The sequence below is a fragment of the Trachemys scripta genome, chromosome 2 (genome assembly GCF_013100865.1).
Source record: "Trachemys scripta elegans isolate TJP31775 chromosome 2, CAS_Tse_1.0, whole genome shotgun sequence".
NCBI classification, from domain to species: Eukaryota; Metazoa; Chordata; order Testudines; family Emydidae; genus Trachemys; species Trachemys scripta.
Window position 1 is genome coordinate 96,638,211 of NC_048299.1, and position 17,560 is coordinate 96,655,770.

Genomic DNA, 17,560 nt, shown 5'->3' on the forward strand with positions numbered 1-17,560 from the left:
CCAGAGAAATGAGATGAGCCCCATACTATGTGAGACATGGAGGTAAACCCCCCTCACCAGGCAGGCCTTATGCCGAAGCAGCCCATTGGGTGGCTTGGACCGCACCTGAAACCCTTTCTTAGGCCACCAGCTGCACTGGAACCCACCAAAATTGTGATAAATGTAGTGTAAATCCCTAGACCAGACCTCTGGTGCTGGATGGAAGGTGACAGTCATTTGTCAATTTGCCATATAGCAAAACCCATCCAGACCCCAGTTAAAATGTGGCGATCAGCCTAGCACTTGGCTTCTCAAGAGATCCAGTATACAAGTGGGACAGGGTGGAGTTGAAACAAAAGCCAAATTGCAGAGGGCAGAAACCACCTCTCCTTCCTCGCGCTGCAGGTGGGAGCCAATCAACTGGTCTGCCCTAATCCCAATAATTTAATAGCATCAGGAGAAGGTGGGGGTAGGAGGGGAGAGAGAACTGGCTCAGAATTTAAACAGTTAGAGCCAAGCCACTTGTCCCTCCCTGCCCCTGAGGAAAAGGAGGGACCAACAGGAGCTCCCCCACCCCAACCCAAACAGTGTGGTGGCAGGGCTGATGCTTCCATTTTGGTGACGTAGGCGGTCGCCTAGGGCACCAGGATTTGGGGGGGTGGCATTTTGGGGGGGCTCCGGGACCCGCCGCCGAAGTGCCCCGAAGACCGGAGCGCGGAAGGACCCCCCCGCCGCAGAATTGCCGACGACGACCGGGAGCGCGGAAGGACCCATGCCTAGGGCGCCAAAAACCCTGGCGCCACTCCTGGGTGGTGGTGTGTGGTCCCCATCACTCCTGGGCCCACCAATTATACATGTCAATTAATGAGTGAGCCTGGGTGTGTATTACACCAGCAATCAGTTGAAGAAGTATGTATATTGAAAAGAAATGGTTTCTCCATTTTAGAAAACATTTTTCTTTGGTGTGATCAAAATTCATCGTATGGAATCGGTTCCAAATAATATCCTACAAAACTGGTGCCCGATCCAGAACAGCTGGCCGCAGAAAGTTATAAATTACATTTTACTAAGCTCCCTATGCTCCAGGGGTTTTTTCTCCCTGACCAAGGGTAGGTTATGTTACTGCTACCCCCTCCTCTGGAGTATCTGTCAGGTTGGGGCAGCTTTACTTCACACTTGGTTTGTATAAGAATTCTTCCATTTGGAGCTGCTGAGGGAGACACTTAATTAGCACATTCCCTGTCCACCTGTGTCATTCTTCCTTTTCTGCCAGATCCAACTTATGGTGTGGCCTCTGGCTTTATTAAGACTGCAGTGTATTGGGCTACTGCAGTCTCATGTCCCATGAAAATTTCTGCCAACTCACAGCTCCGTCAGCACTTACACTGGGATAAAGTGATGTAAGCGGCTAATGAATCTGGTGCTTGATTTTTAAAATACCTTTTTGGGAACTGAATGGCTCAGGGTATTGACAAAGGAATGCAGAATCTGAGCTACCCATTCAAATCCAGCCGTATTTAATAGTGAATCAATGAAAGCAGTTGAGTATTCAGTAAAAAAATCACTTGGTGGTCTCTGTCCCAGTCCTAGAAGATGGATGTTCACATCATACAAATCATTTCATTGAGCAGTTTAAGCTGGGGAGATAAGGAATGAATTGTAACAGAGACTGTAGTATCATCAGCCCATGCACTCACTTCTACACTATCATGCCTCCGGCTCTTCACTGTGACAGATGTTGTAGAATCCTCATCTCTCTGCAGAATTAAACTGCATTTAGGGCCCTCGCTACCAGCAGAATGGACAGGATATTGCCTTTAGCCTGGTACTGTTATGAAGACAGTCACCCTACAAGTGTATGTGTAAGACTGATTCACATCACAGTAATTGTAAAGCTAATGGGGTTATTTTTCACTAAGATTTGGTCCAAGGTTTTGTGCTTACTCCAGGCAATCACCTTATTTTCTATATAGTCTTAGTTTAAACTCCCCAGAGCACTTTACATCAAAATAAATTACATACAGAGAAACAAGTAAGGCTAGAGAAAAGCAAAGATAAGTAAATTAAATTTGAAAACAGTCGACAAAATCTGCCCTTATCCTGCACTGATCTAGAAAATTTCACAAAGCAGAGGATCCAGCAGGGGAAAGTAAAAGCTCCAAACAGTGTGGTCCAGACAAATGCTGTTTTCAGAAGTCTATGGGAAACAGAATAGAATAATCTCCCTGGGACACATGGGATCAGTGTTATTTAAACAGCTTGGGGAAGGGGGGGAAACTATGGGGTGAAAATGGAGCAGAGAGCAGCTATAGTGAAATACAAACACAGATAGTTTCTGTGGAGAGAAAAAGGAGCAGAGAGGAAAAAGATTGAATTAAATATATACTGTAAATGGCATAACTCACTTTGCTTAGTTTCTGGTGGGGGAGAGGTGGTTCTTCTGTCACTGATTAGGGCTGTCAAGTGATTAAAAAATAATCGTGCAATTGCTCACACTGTTAATAATAGAATACCACTTATTTAAATATTTTTGGATGTTTTCTATATTTCAAATATACCGATTTCAATTACAACACAGAATACAAAGTGTACAGTTCTCACTTTATATTTTTTTATTACAAATATTTTCACAGTAAAAAACAAAAGAAATAGTATTTTTCAATTCACCTAATACAAGCACTGTAGTGCAATCTCTTTTTCATGAAAGTTGAACTTACACATGTAGAATTATGTACAAAAAAACCCTGCATTCAGAAATAAAACCATGTAAAACTTTAGAGCCTACAAATCCACTCAGTCCTACTTCAGCCAATCACTTAGACAAACAAGTTTATTTATATTTGCAGGAGATAAGGCTGCCTGCTTCTTGTTTACAATGTCACCTGAAAGTGAGAACAGGCATTTGCATGGCACTGTTGTAGCCGGGGTCACAAGATATTTACGTGCCAGATGAGCTAAAGATTCATATGTCCCTTTATGCTTCAACCACCATTCCAAAGGACATGTGTCCATGCTGATGGCCGGTTCTGCTTGATAACGATCCAAAGTGGAGCGGACCAACGCATGTTCATCATCTGAGTCAGATGCCACCAGCAGAAGGTTGATTTTATTTTTTGGTGGTTTGGGTTCTGTAGTCTCCGTATCTGAGTGTTGCTCTTTTAAGACTTCTAAAGCATGCTCCATACCTCCTCCCTCTCAAATTTTGGAAGGCACTTCAGATTCTTAAACCTTGGGTTGAGTGCTGTAGCTATTTTTAGAAATCTCACATTGGTATCTTCTTTGTGTTTTGTCAAATTTGCTGTGAAAGTGTTCTTAAAATGAACATGTGCTGGGTCATCAACCAAAACTGCTGTAACATGAAATATATGGCAGAGTGTGGGTAAAACAGAACAGGAGACATACAATTCTCCCCTAAGGAGTTCAGTCACAAAGTTAATCAACACTTTTTTTTTTTAACGAGCATAATCAGCATGTCCTCTGGAATGGTGGCTGAAGCATGAAGGGGCATACGAATGTTTAGCATCTCTGGCACATAAATACCTTGCAATGCCAGCTACAAAAGTACCATGCATGTGCCTGTTCTCACTTTCAGATGACATTGTAAATAAGAAGCAGGCAGCAGTATCTCCCGTAAATGTAAACAAACTTGTTTGTCTTAGCGATTGGCTGAACAAGAAGTAGGACTGAGTAGACTTATAGGCTCTAAAGTTTTACATTGTTTTGTTTTTGACTACAGTTATGTAACAAAAGAAAATCTACATTTGTTAATTACACTTTCATGATAAAGAGATTGCACTACAGTACTTGATTGAGGTGAATTGAAAAATACTATTTCTTTTGTCATTTTTACAGTGCAAATATTTGTAATAAAATAATATAAAGTGAACACCGTATACTTTGTATTCTGTGTTGTAATAGAAATTAATATATTTGAAAATGTAGAAAAACATCCAAAATATTTAATACATTTCAATTGATATTCTATTGTATAACAGTGTGATTAATCACAATTAATTTTTTCATTCACGATTAATTTTTNGTCCCGATTTTTCACATTTGCTGTCTGGTCACCCTAAATTTCATGCACTATTGAACTGGTCTGAATTTGAATTGGCAACATAGAATGGGACTCATTAGAGTTGTGGGAACCTTTCAGGATCAGATTCTGTGGTACATTCTGGCCCCTTTGCATTGTTCTAGTGGCACTAAGGAACTGGAAAGCTGTCTGATGTGGCCATCTGAGAATTCCACAGTGGGAGAGTTCTCAACTGGACAACAGCCAGCGTACATGCCTCCTGTGCCAAACCCCTATGCATCCCTGACATATGAAATGCGGCTGGAGCATGCTGTGCTAAATCTATCATCAGCTGGAGTATAGTGCCTCGGGAACCCCTTTTAAAGAAGGAAACAAATGGCGTTAGAAGGAGAAAGACATGGGAGCACCAGCTAACAGTATAATACAACTAGTTAAAAACAAAATAAACTCATTTATTTTCCACACACTGCTGCGGTTTTGCTGGATCTGTTACTTTCAAAGGTAGTGACAGCAAATAAACTTAAAATCACTAGTACAGCAGACATACATAAAACATCTTGTTCATTTTGAGAGATTACAAGGCCCAGACAGATTCCCCATTCTAAGTACAGGGTAGCTGTAACTGGCACAATCTTTCAAAATAGAAGAAAGCTTCTAGAAGTAACCCACATATAAGAATAATGAGAACCATAAAACACTGCAAATGAAATGTTCCCTGAGCCTTAGGATCTAGGCTAAAGTGAATGATGGTGACTAATGTTACCACCATACATGGTTTATTAAAATCCCGGCAGGGACAGTTCAAATCCGAGCAATTAGCAGATCATTTTTTATTATTCCCACAGTCATGTGATCCTTAGCCCCAGGGAGTCTGGGGAGAGGGAAGTGCCTGAGAAAAGAAGAAAATGAAAATATTTAGAGAATTATTTGATGTGTTTCTGCTCTGTTTCAGCTGTGCTTAGTGGGATTTCTGGTTGCATCTGTGACTTGGATTAATATTGTGACTGAATAGTACCGTCAGTGGTTTTTTAGGCTTCGCTCTGAGAGTGGGGATGAGTGATCTGAGCCCACTCAGGGCACCAAAAATTAGGTAGTATCTACTAGTGTTGTACATTACTGTATTTCTTGGGGTGAAGGAGATTTCACATTCTGTCCCCATAGAAGATTTCTAGCCCATTCTTTTGGAGCAGGGGTATTTATTTATTTCCTTGATGGCACTTACCAACCAGCACTGGTAGGCATCTCACATAAATAATGTTGGACCTGGTTCTGCATGCTGGTCTAGGAAGCTAGACCTGGGCACTCATATGGAGCTCCACTGACTACAAAAGTGCTCCATATGGGTGCAGACTTCCACTCATGTGGACAGGATGAAAGGGGTGTGTGTGTCTCAGACTGAAATGCTGTACTTATTCACAAGTTGGCTTTGGGATACTAAAAATCAATTTATCTCCTACCTAACTTAGATTTTTTTTTCTGTATATCACATTATCACCAGGGAATCTGGGTGCCTTCCAAAGACTATTAGCTAAGTAAACAAGCAGATCTTGGCCACCTAATCTTACCTATGGCTTGCTTTAACACAAATGATGTAAACTTATACTATAGTTTCTGTTACTAGTCCTTATTTCTATTATGGTAGAAGCTAGAGGCCTCAGTGAGGAATAAGGGCTCCATTGGCCTAGGGCTTGTCGACACTTGAAAGCTAACACAGGTTAAGGTAGAGAGTGCATTTAAAACTCAATAGCTGTTTAAGAATAACTCAATGCATGGACTTTTTTATTCTGGAATAAGAGTGCTTTGTATCTGTTCATTTTAGCCCATTTTTAAAGTGAATCACCTTTAAATTAATCCCACTTCTCCGCACTGAGCAGTACACACAAAGGGCCAAATCTTGGCTTCTTTGCACACGTGTATTGTTTGCACATTTGAAGTTAACGGAACTACTGCATAAGTGAAGTAGGATTTGGCCTAGCTCAGGAAAAGTCAAAGAGGACAGATGAATATACTGACAAGAACTGGCCTGAGGATTTCTGGTTTGCATGAAATTTGGTTTCATTCCGAATTGCAATGAAACAAATTTTTATTGGAATTTCCTGTGAACTGCGATTTCCAAAATGAAATAAGCTCTTCAGGACTGGCAGCTGCTGTCCAAAACTGACAAGACTGAACAGTTTCAGTCAGCAGCTGGTAGGTGGGCAGCTGTAAGCTAGCATGGAAATCTGGACGCCCAGGGATCACTGGCCATAGGTGCTGACTTCTGCTGGCGCCGGTGCGTGCTCGACCCCCCCCGCCCCTGGCTCTGCCCTGACTCCACTCCTGCCCCACCCCCATCCCAACCCTTTCCCCAAAGTCCCCGCCCCAACTCCGCCCCTCCCTGCCCCTATTCCAACCCCTTCCGCAAATCCCCGCCCCAGCCCTGCCTTTTCCCCGCCTCCTCCCCTGAGCACAGCACGTTCCCACTCCTCCCCCCTTCCCTCTCGGAGCTTGTTATGCCATGTTTTGCGGCGGCAAGCACTGGGAGGTAGGCGGAGAATCAGGGATGCGGCGCGCTCAGGGGAGGAGGCAGAGGTGAGGTGGGAGGGGCTGGGAGGGGAGCTTGGCTGCCGGTGGGTGCAGAACACCCACTAATTTTTCCCCATGGGTGCTCCAGCCCCGGAGCACCCACTGAGTCGGCCCCTATGTCACTGGCCTGGGGTAGTCTGTGGCAAATCTGCCTCAGAGCTGTGGACAGCTACAGTTCCAGGGCCAGGCAAGTAGCGCAGTTGCCCCTGTGCACCTGCTTCTGGGGGTGCTGGACCTCTGCTGCTCAGCTGTTTTTCCCCCCACACACTCTGGCCAGCAATTTTTGCTTTGCCTATTGGCTTTGTCTGTTGTGTTTTTTTTTTTTTTTTTTTTTGCTTCGTCTTTGCAGGGTGGAGGTGGGGCCACTCCTGGCCATAGACTTGAGAAGCTCTCACCAGGGTTTCCAAGCTCCCAGCTTTGTGTCATAGAGCCTGGAGACAGCTTCCAGAGTCTGTCAGCTTGGGATCTGCAGCAGCTTGCCAAGTGAGCTGGCAGGAAGCCAGAATGGCTTCTGACAGACCCTGCCTGTGATTGGATGAAAATTCATTAAATCGGAAGCATTTTCACAAAACGTTTCTATTTTGTCAGAAAACTTCTGACCAGCTCTGTCACTGACTTGGGCTATGAACAATTTATTGACCATCCAGGCCTTTGTCCTCTCCTCCATCACAGACACTAGGCGGCAGGTGGGGGAGGGAAATCGAAAACTTCTTATTCAGCACATTCCTTTTCAGTATATTTTGTAAGTCAAAACATAATGTTGTAATTAGTATTAAAAACTCAAAGCCTTTGTTTTGTGAGGACTACGCAGCTGGCATCTCAGATTTTACGAGCCAGCTGGCAAAAGGATTCTTATTCAGTTTGAAGCTAGTCAGATGTGACTGTGCTGTAGCTTGTCAAGCACTGAGGTGGTCGTGCTAAGAGTTTTTTTTTTTTTTTTTAAAGTGTTGGTGCCAGTTGTCATCTCTATCCTTCTCTCTCCCCGTCTTCTTTCAGGGTCATGTCATGGGGCTTAATCTTCTGGCCTGTTCTGTCAGGGCCTTATCGTACCTGATGCACAACTGCCTTTGATATAGATGGGAGTTGTGCACACAGATTGTGGTTCTGTGACACTCAGTGAGGAGGGAAGAGAACTCCTGGCATAAAATAATGCTCCTCTGCACTTGAGCCACATCATTCCTGTCTCTGAACTGCTATCAGTCATTCTATCTTTAAAGAAAACCATTTGGAGTTTACTTGATAGCTGCCGTAACAAGGTCTTGGGTGCACTGGACTGTATAGGAAACCAAGATTTTCAAAAGTAGCTATTGATTTGGGGTGTTTCTCTCTCTCTCTCTTTTTTTTTTTGAATGCCCAACTTGAAATACCTTAAAGGATCCTGATTTTAATAAGGGCTGCACAACCACCCTTTGAAAATCAGGCCCTTCTACAGTGTCGAGAACGCACAAACCATTTTCCGTGGTGTGTAAGCCCCAGTGTTCAAACATGGGATGTGAATGTGACTGCCCATGTGCTTAATATCAAGCATATGTGTTTGTATGTGCAGGACTGGAGCATCATTTTGGAAATATATTGGTTGTTTTGCTAACTCTTTTTTCTCTTCCTGGAGTTCTGCCATATCTATGCAGGAATCTTTGCCAGCTCTTTTCCTATAGCAATGAAATGTGCCTGCATTCAAGATTGTGCATTTGTTTATTTATACATTTCACTGGCCCCTGCGTCTGGTGCCCCTTTCCCATGAGACACCTTCATATAATCTCCTCAGTGATCTTGAAAGAAGCAAGAACATCAACCTCAGTACTACAAAGCAAGTAGTTCACTGAGATTTCCAATCCACCCTTCTACAGTCTAATATTCTTCTTTTAATTGCTGCCACATTTGTATCTTGAATACTTGGGAGAAGTATATTCTCCCCATAGTTATTGTTTAAGAATCAAACACTACATGCTATATGTGTCTTTATATTCAGAAAGAAAAAACAAAAGCAAAACCCAAAAAGCAAACCTAAGTTCTCATGTTGTAGAGTTTTACATCAGGGTAAGTCCATTAAATCAATGGAATTATAACGGCATAGAATTGGAGTAACTAGTGGTGAATCAAGTTCCAAGCCTCTAGATATTTCAGGCTATTTGTGAATTCTGAAATGGCCACCATTCAGAAAGATGCTGTATCTAATCAATTCTTTGAACCTGATTCTCCTTATTTACACGGGCATAAATCAGGAGCAATTCCATTAAAGTGAATGAAGTTACACTGGTGTGAAATAGATGTAAATTAATGGAGATTGGTAGAGCCCTGCAAATCTGCGGATATTCCCTTTATACCATGTTTGTGAATTGCAGCTGGATGCGGATCCAAAAATTATATCTAGAGCTCTGCAAATTTGAAGATATCCACATCCACGGATGCAGATATCCGCAGACGATGTTTACGGATCAGATGTGAATACAAATTTTGTATCCAAGCAGGGATCTAGAGATTGAGGCTCTTATATATTATTTTCTATAACCTATGATTTGAAAATGAGTAGAGTTGGTCAAATAATGGTAAGTCTGTTTCACAAAAACTTTGAAAAAATATTTGTCCTCTTGACATAACTGAGAGTAAAAGTGAAGTGACTTTCCCAAGGTCACATGGTAGGTCAATTGAAGCACCAGATCTTCTGAGTCCCAGTCCAATACCTTATTCTCTGGACCACACTGTGCTCTATTTATTAGTTCTGTCTTGAATACACTGACATTCATTGTTTCCTGTTGATGCTCCCTCTTTGTTTAATTTTGTGAACAAACATGAGATCATTAGAGTCCTGCTGACTTGTGTTTCTAATCATTTCTCCATTAACTCAGCTTCCTCCTAGCCCCAAAGAACATGCTGTGATTTTATAGCTGTGCCTTCTGAGGAGGTTCCCAAAGTGAGAGTTCAATTGTATCTTACTACTTCCCAGTTGGATCTGAACCATATTGTTATGGGGGTATATACAACTCCCCTAGGCCCCACGTATCACCAGCACTATGAACATTTCACCTGATTAAAAACATACCATTCAATCAGAAATCACTGGTGGCCAGTGATCCTAGACCTAAAGAAATATCTGATGGTTATGGGCCAGATTGTGATACCTTTACTCACAGTGAGCAGCACTTTACTTGACACTGACTTCAGTGTGACTACTCATGGGGTAAGGTGTTGCTCTATGGGAGTGCAGAAAGCAAGTACATTGGGCACTCCTAACTCCTTCTCTTATCCTTACTTAATGTACTACCAGTGACCTTGGGTATTTCTGACGTTTAGCAAGAGATATTAAGAGTAACAAGAAAGGTTTCTTCAGGTATGTTAGCAACAAGAAGAAAGTCAAGGAAAGCATGGGCCCCTTACTGAATGAGGGAGGCAACCTAGTGACCGAGGATGTGGAAAAAGCTAATGTACTCAATGCTTTTTTTGCCTCTGTCTTCACGAACAAGGTCAGCTCCCAGACTGCTGCACTGGGCAGCACAATATGGAGAGAAGGTGACCAGCCCTCTGTGGAGAAAGAAGTGGTTCGGGACTATTTAGAAAAACTGGACGTGCACAAGTCCATGGGGCCGGATGCGCTGCATCCGAGGGTGCTAAAGGAGTTGGCAGATGAGATTGCAGAGCCATTAGCCATTATTTTTGAAAACTCATGGCGATTGGGGGAGGTCCCAGATGACTGGAAAAAGGCTAATGTAGTGCCTATCTTTAAAAAAGGGAAGAAGGAGGATCCGGGGAACTACAGGCCAGTCAGCCTCACCTCAGTCCCTGGAAAAATCATGGAGCAGGTCCTCAAGGAATCAATTATGAAACACTTAGAGGAGAGGAAAGTGATCAGGAACAGTCAGCATGGATTCACCAAGGGGAAGTTGTGCCTAACTAACCTAATTGCCTTCTATAATGAGATAACTGGCTCTGTGGATGAGGGGAAAGCAGTGGATGTGTTATTCCTTGACTTTAGCAAAGCTTTTGATACGGTCTCCCACAGTATTCTTGCCGCCAAGTTAAAGAAGTATGGGCTGGATGAATGGACTGTAAGGTGGATAGAAAGCTGGCTAGATCGTCGGGCTCAACGGATAGTGATCAACGGCTCCATGTCTAGTTGGTAGCCAGTTTCAAGCGGAGTGCCCCAAGGGTCGGTCCTGGGGTTGGTTTTGTTTAATATCTTTATTAGTGATCTGGAGGATGGTGTGGACTGCACTCTCAGCAAGTTTGCAGATGACACTAAACTAGGAGGCATGGTAGATACACTAGAGGGTAGGGATCGGATACAGAGGGACCTAGACAAATTAGAGGATTGGGCCAAAAAAAACCTGATGAGGTTCAACAAGGAAAAGTGCAGAGTCCTGCACTTAGGACGGAAGAATCCCATGCACTGCTACAGACTAGGGACCGAATGGCTAGGTAGAAGTTCTGCAGAAAAGGACCTAGGTGTCACAGTGGACGAGAAGCTGGATATGAGTCAACAGTGTGCTCTTGTTGCCAAGAAGGCTAACGGCATTTTGGGCTGTATAAGTAGGGGCATTGCCAGCAGATCGAGGAACGTGATCGTTCCCCTTTATTCGACATTGGTGAGGCCTCATCTGGAATACTGTGTCCAGTTTTGGGCCTCACACTACAAGAAGGATGTGGAAAAATTGGAAAGAGTCCAGTGGAGGGCAACAAAAATGATTAGGGGTCTGGAGCACATGACTTATGAGGAGAGGCTGAGGGAACTGGGATTGTTTAGTCTCCAGAAGAGAAGAATGAGGGGGGATTTGATAGCAGCCTTCAACTACCTGAAGGGGGGTTCCAAAGAGGATGGAGCTCGGCTGTTCTCAGTGGTGGCAGATGACAGAACAAGGAGCAATGGTCTCAAGTTGCAGTGGGGGAGGTCCAGGTTGGATATTAGGAAACACTATTTCACTAGGAGGGTGGTGAAACACTGGAATGCGTTACCTAGGGAGGTGGTGGAGTCTCCTTCCTTGGAGGTTTTTAAGGCCCGGCTTGACAAAGCCCTGGCTGGGATAATTTAGTTGGGAATTGGTCCTGCTTTGAGCAGGGGGTTGGACTAGATGACCTCTTGAGGTCCCTTCCAACCCTGATATTCTATGATTCTAGAATGGGAAAAGCCATGAGTACCATTACAACCCTACCTACTGGTGAAAACATAAATGGAAACTCTTTTAAGGGCATCCACCCTAGTATTTGAACAGTTCTTAGGCTGAAATACAACTACACCATCTGCCGAATAATGAAAACTTTTGTAAACATCATCGTTTGCTTCTGCGGCTAAATTAATTGACTAAGTTACTCATTGCCCAAGTTACTCATTGCCCATCCCTGTTCATTATGGCTGAGTGTGATCCAGAATTCTTCTATTTGCCATTATGGGTTCTCAACACAATGGAGTTTTTAAACTGGAAACTAATTGGTTTAGAACATAGGGCCCAACACAATGTTAACTCATTTAGCACTTGCAAACAACAGACTTCCAGCTCATGTCAGGACTATGTACTAAAAATGATTCTGGTTTTGGCAAAACTATTTTACGTTAACACAGGTTCTCCAGTGTAGATTGGGAATCAAATGTTGTTATGCAAACATATTAGCTTGTTTTCCTAACTGCCGATTCTCCCTGCGGCAGGATAATCCACAGCGCGGAGAACTGTAAGTAACATTTTATTGACGACTTTATGTTTAGCATGCACTGATTACTCTGTCAGTCTTCCTGGTACTTTCTTCCCCTGCATCAAATAGTAAGGCAATACTTGTGTAACCAGAAGATACCTTGCTTTTTATGGCTTATAACTTGCAGCCACAGCCCACACTATATCCGCTTTTATTTCAAAACTTTTTTTTTTCTGTTTGCGCCTACATTTTTTTTTCTTTAAAATGGATTAATCACCTGCTTGGTCTGAAACCAAGGTGATGGCCTTCAGCATGAACTGGATTATCATACTTAAAATAGCATGAATTTGTAGGAGAAGACACTGAAAATGCATTCAGGACTTTACTAGGAAACAATTATTCTAGTGTTCACAGAAGCAAAATGATGACCAATGGGGAGGGGCAGTGGCTTGCATATTGATGCCTGGGAGGGAAGATATTCATGAGACAAACACAGTATTAAAACGTGGTCTATGCTATGAATGAACCGGTGAACCCCTGGACTAGCCACTGAATTGTAGAGCTATGGCATGCCATGTGGAATAATCTGAAAGCAAGAGTCTGTCAACCTTACTCATGCTGACTAGTATTTTAGTCTTCAGTTAATCCCTTTGATGTCAAGGGAGACAGAATCTTGTCCATTCCATAAAAGAACTGATCCTCAACTAGTGTGCATGTGTCTGTATAAAATATACAGCTCCCTGAGATCCCTATTGTATCTTCTTAGAACAAATTAAATATCTTTTCTCCAAAGCAGAGCCGGTGTTAGGTGTAAGCAATTGCTTAGAGCCCATAGCAGCTCAAGGGCCCCCATTTGCTTTTTATTCTGTTGTGTGTGAGGGGCCCCCCAAAATATTCCTGCTTAGGGCCCCAATGAGCTAGCACTGCCTCTGCTCCAAAGACAAAATTAGTACCTGACTCCCTTTCCTAAAGCCACTGCAAACAATGAAGCCAAACATTTTCACAAGTGATTTTCCCCAACCTCCACTGTGCAGCTAGGAACAACTGTGAGGCTATTGAAGCCATATGCACCCCCCCCATATATGCCAATATACGTATACATTCAGATTTATTGTGTAAAATGATTTCTGACTTGGTGTTCTCCCATTTCTTTCCTCCTGTCAGTGACATATTTGGGAAGCTTTGCCAAATCACTTTGCAGCACAGCACTTAGTGACAATCCCTTCTTGCATGATTGTGTTGGCTCAGAAGCAACACTAGCCCCGGCAATAGCCTCAGGATCAACAAGAATGCATAGTTAGAGATTCAGCTGCTTGAGCAGATGATGTAAGTGCACAGCTCCATAGCTTACAGATGCCAGATGGTAACGGAGTTTCTTTAATACCAACTCCAACCCTACGTAACCCTGTCCCCAATGTATTAATCCATTGACTCTCTTTGCTCTTTGTCAATAAACTCTCCTTGCCTTAGCCCTCATCTTCACTTGCAACGTTTGAAGCTTTCAGTTCCTACCCACCTCAATATGGCACAGACTAGCTCAAGTCTAAATGTTTTTTACCTATAAGTGTATGATAAATAAAAATTATTTTCCTAAAGTGTGTCATGATGATTTATCCTTAAAGAACCCCAACCAAACTTGCTGTATCTTTTATGATATTATATTGAGTTGAGTACTTCAGAATAGCACTAAGGATAAAAATAAAATTCTAAAACCCAAGAAATGTCTCAAGTTCTCATATGGAACTCCACTTTCTACAGTAGATACTTTCTACAGTAGTTACTAACTAAATATGAGCATTTTTATTGTAAAGCCATGCAATTCTCATGGCATCTAATAGCACAGCACTACAGCCTTCATCTTCCTGAAGATGAAGTGACAAATCAATCACATTTCATTAAGGGTATATCTACACTGCAGCTGGAAGCAAGGTTTCCAGTTATTTTTAGCAGGCTAGCTCAAGCAGAGCTAGTGTCTGTCTGCCCATGGTGGGTTGCAGTTAGGATCATGCTTCCTTAAGAGCAAAAAGATGATGACTTTTGGAGCCTGATTTCAGCATTCTAATACCTCCCCCCATGGTACCTTCAAAATTTCCATGGAGTTGCTACAGCTGTTACTCTTTGGGGTTTTTCATCTGTCTCTGCTCATCCCTTTGTTTCAGCAATGGATTTGTATATCTTTCCCTACTTAAAGTATTTTAATTTTTTTGTCTTGCTTTCCAACAGCCATTGCTCTCTTTCATAAGAAATTTACACTTGCTCCAATTAAAAATGTTGGTGCCTCTAAAAGTCTGTACCTTGCTCTGAAGCACCTGGTGAGGGACCCTGTTGAAGAGAGGATACTGGACTGGATGGCCCACAGGTCTGATCCAATATGGCACTTCTGGTGTCTTTCCTTGAACATGACCTAAAGTATGCAGCAGCATATGGAATCAGTGATTCTTTGGATTGACTAAAGGCACATTTTGCTCTACCACTAACTATAGACTGGAGGTATCTTTTGTATAACTAATTTTGGGATTTAGAGTAAGATTTTTTTTGGTGATAAATGGAGGGGGGAAAGCAATAAAAATGTGTTTTCCTCTGTACGCCTTCTACCCCCCCCCCCCCCCCCCGAAAAAACCCCTCTAGCTTCACCAATCTAATCCCATCTCACCAAAATATTTTCTCCTCATCTACTGCTATAATTTCCTATGAGATTTAGAATGGTAAAGCTGGATCTGAATAATTTGACTGTTTCACTTTTCTCAGGGAGGTTATAGTATCACTGCTTTGAAAACAACTCTTTTTTGGAAATTCTACAAACCAGCAGTATTCTTTCTCAATTCATAGCTGAGCAGAAATAGTTTTATAGCTAGGCTTTAAATCCTGCACAGGACTGCTGCAGGGTGACTGTAATGCTGCTATGACTGACTACAGTATTAAGGATCCACTGTATTTCTGTCCTACTGTTGCAAAGGAGAACTTCTATCTTTATATGTTATGATCCTGGCACTCTTTGCTTAATCTCTTCAGTGGCTAATGAGTGTACAATGTATACCCAGTCTGGAAATATATGGCCATATAAAAATAAGCACAATAAATGTGCTTGGGCTCTGTTAATGTTAAGGTGGAGTTGAGGAACCTTAATAGGATCATGGTTCTTAGAGGTGATGTGTGAGCAGGAAACACAACAGCTTGACTTGCAGATCTCATGGTGAGTTTCTAGGGCTCACCTTATAAAAAAAGAACAAAACAACTGCCTCTGCCCCAAAAATAAACACTTATAAATTGAGCAAATTTTATTTGGACATCACACACAACGGACCCTGAGCGGGCTCCATGATCCCAGTGCTATGGCGTCTGGTCTGAAAAAAGGCGCGAAACTGACAGAGGGAGGGAGGTGCGACTGACGGCATGGCGTACAAGTACAGGGAATTAAAATCAACAAAGGTGGCTGTGCATCAGGGAGAAACACAAACAACTGTCACACAGAATGCCCCCCCCAAAACCCAGGGTTTTGATTGAACTCAAAACCCTGGGTTTAGCAGGCCGCTGATTTCACGGAAGAAGGGGGAAGCAAATAAATACATCTATTTTTTACATCTTAAGCTGGCAGCAGACGGTGCAGCATGACTGATAGCCTTCGGCATCTTCTGGGTGCTTGGCAGAAGATACTGTACTACGACTGCTAGCCATCATCGTCAAGACGGTTCAATAGGACTGCCGGCAGGACTGAGTCTCCAGGAGACAAAGCATGTCTGCCCAGGTGCCTCTGATTGAAATGGAATACGACGATGACAGATATCAATCTTAGTACACAATCTACTGCCAAAAGGCAAGGGGCTGCTGCTGTGTAGCAATGCAGCCCCACGTCTGCCAGCACCCAAATCGCCGATGAAGGCTACCAGTCATACTGCACCGTCTACTGCCAAAAGGCAATTAGCTGCTGCTGTGTAGCAATGCAGTACCACGTCTGCCGGCACCCAGATGACATATGGTGACGGTGAGCTGAGCTGAGCAGGCTCCATGCTTGCCGTGGTATGTTGTCTGCACAGGTAACCCAGGTAAAAAGGCGCGAATCGATTGTCTGCCGTTGCTCTGACGGAGAGGGAGAGGCCTGACGGCATGTACCCAGAACCCCCCGCGACACTGTTTTGCATCATCAGGCATTGGGATCTCAACCCAGAATTCCAATGGGCGGCGGAGACTGCAGGAACTGTGGGATAGCTACCCACAGTGCAATGCTCCGGAAGTCGACGCTAGCCTCGGTACTATGGATGCGGTCCGCTGGCTTCATGCACTTAGAGCATTTTATGTGGGGACACACACAATCGACTGTATAAAACCGATTTCTATAAAACCGTCTTCTATAAATTCGAACTAATTTCGTAGTGTAGACATATCCTATATATGCTCATGTTTACGTCTGTTAATGAAGCATACTGGTTTAAACACACTTATGTGTCCTTAGTGACCCTTGCAGAGTTCCTGAAGTGTGGTGGCTGTAGCTCATGCTCAGGAAGAATACAACGATCTCAGCCATAAAAATTCATTCTAACTTATAAATTCCTGAAGGTTTTGAATGGAAGCACTAAAGACTCTTGGCTGTAATGACTCTATATGATACTGCTATAATTACATTTCCAATGGCTTTCATTAAAATGGAGAGAGCCTTTGTGACTGCAAGAAATTGAGGACAGCAGGAAAAAAAAATCAATGCAGGCTAATAATCCACTAACTCTTTTTGTTTTGTTTTGTTTCAGGTGCTAAATAAAAAAAACAGTAAGAGGTTGCTATCCCACTATGTAAACTCTAATTCTAAAGAGACTAAAGCTTCGGTGAAACAATCATTTCAGTTTTCTACAATGTGTTGGTAATGGTTTTCCATTAGATTCAGAAACATGCATCCCTTTTGATAAAGCCCTTATTTTTATCAACTACCTCTTAATTCTCTGATGGCAGGGTCTTTTGAAAAAGTCAGATTAGCAGCTGGCATTGGGCTACCCACAGCTGCTAATGCTGCTTTATCACTAGGGAGAAGTTTACTTCCTAATGTAGGTAGCAGGGAAGTAAGGAAACAAAGAACCATTATTTCAATATATTATCTCCCCCACCAGCCTCTTACAACCACTTTCCTTCCCTATGGCTCCCTGCAGTATAACTGAGATTGATAAATGCTTCATTACCTGAAATTGTTCACTTAAATAAATACCACTAAAATAAGCATTTGCCATGCCATTGTTCATTTTCAAAGGAACATGAGCAAGATCAAAGTCATTTGTCCTGAAACCACTTTTAATACCTTGACTGATGCAGTAGTTCCTACCGAGGCATAATCTGATTTAGAAAAATCAAATTAATAACTTCCAATATTTAAATCTG